Here is a 1,815-nt window from a genome sequence, read left to right on the forward strand (position 1 = left end):
GGGGCGCCTGGGTGGCTCAGTCGGTTAAGCGACTGCCTTCGGCTCAGGTCATGATCCTGGAGTCCCGGGATCGAGTCCCGCATCGGGCTCCCTGCTCGGCTGGGGGTCTGCTTCTCCCTCCGACCCTCCCTGTCTCATGTGCTCTCTCTCTCTCTCAGTCTCTCTCTCTCAAATAAATAAATAAATAAATCTTAAAAAAATAAAAATTAAAAAATAAAATAAAAACCTAAACCTGGCTACAGTTGTTCTTGCGTTGGTTCTCCTCTCAACTGCCCCATGATCACATGCTCCACGCCTTGGGCTAGGAGTGCTCTGGCCCCAGAGACAATTGGAAAGCACTGAGAAAAAACATCTGTAATTTAGAACATTTCCTTGGAACAAATTATTTGGGCGTTGGGGTCTTCAGAAATGCTAGGATTTCCTTTACAGAAACCAGGAACTGGAAAAGAGTAGTTCCAAAGAGCCTGTGGGTTCCTCTCAACAGTCGAAAACAAGCAGTCTCAAAATCCTATCCTGGAATTGCCATCCACACGTAAATCCCCAGAAAGCGGCAGGTTAACCCTGTCCACTGGCTGGCCGCCACCAAAACAGCTCCTTCCCTCTGGGCGAGCGGGAAGGGAAGGATGTAAGGATACAATCACAATATTTCCAAAGCCATCCTTTAAAGCTTACTCCAAAATTAAGCACACACCCACATAAAACAACAGACTACAATGCTCATCAAATGTGATAGCGGAGAAGTGCTTCCAAAATTATCCAGTCTGGCGACCTCATTCTGCAAATAAGAGCTCAGAGACCCAGAGACGACATGCCCTAATCTTTGTGACCAAGTGAGGTATTGGGAGTAACATTGGGAATAAAACCCTGGCCCTCCAATTCCTAGGGCAGAACTGCTTTTTCCTCTTTGCTAACCATTTTTCAAAACAAAGGAAATGTCAAATTTGTTTTTTGTTGTTTTGTTTTTTTGTGGGGTTTTTTTTTCCCCCTAGTACTCACTTCCTCCAGGATGACAGACAGCAGGACAGAGCAAGGAGGGAAAACAAAACAGTGTGATCTGGAAGGTGGGAAGGGGGTCAGGGGATCCAGTCTGGTGGGTACTGGCCCCGGGTGAGAAAGAGACCAGGTCCTGATAGGCTGGAACACTAGTTTCTAAGTGTTTTCAATCAGCTAACCTTAAGTTTGAGCATTAAATTATAGACAGATGCTACTGTACTGATATATTATATATATTGAAGCAGGTGCACCAAAAGATAGAAATTTTTTTAAGCTGGTATTTCTAAACAATAAATTTGAATAGAGGTTGACTTAGTAAAGTCTAACATTATAACAAATATCCCCTGAATTTCACAGCCGTGGCACAAGAAGTTTGCTCCTTGCTCATGTCACGGTCCAGCATTGGTTGGTCAAGGAGGCTCTGCTCCTTGTGTTCACCTGAGGATTCAGGATCCTTCCATCTCGTGGCTCTTCCTGTCACTGAAACCCAAGTTCAGCTGCTCATGGCTCAAAAGGCCAATACTCAAGAGACAGGTTTTTTTGGTGTTTTTTTTTTTTCTTTTTTATGCTATGTTAATCACCATACATTACATCATTAATTTTTGATGTAGTGTTCCATGATTCATTGTTTGCGTGTAACACCCAGTGCTCCATGCAGAACGTGCCCTCCTCAATACCCATCACCAGGCTAACCCATCCTCCCACTTCCTCCCCTCCAGAACCCTCAGTTTGTTTTTCAGAGTCCATTGTCTCTCATGGTTTGTCTCCCACTCCAATATCCCCCCCTTCATTCTTCCCCTCCTGCTATCTTCTTCTTCTTCT

The sequence above is a fragment of the Mirounga leonina genome, unplaced genomic scaffold (assembly GCF_011800145.1).
Source record: "Mirounga leonina isolate KUSES-001 unplaced genomic scaffold, KU_Mleo_1.0 Mir_488, whole genome shotgun sequence".
Classification (NCBI taxonomy): Eukaryota; Metazoa; Chordata; class Mammalia; order Carnivora; family Phocidae; genus Mirounga; species Mirounga leonina.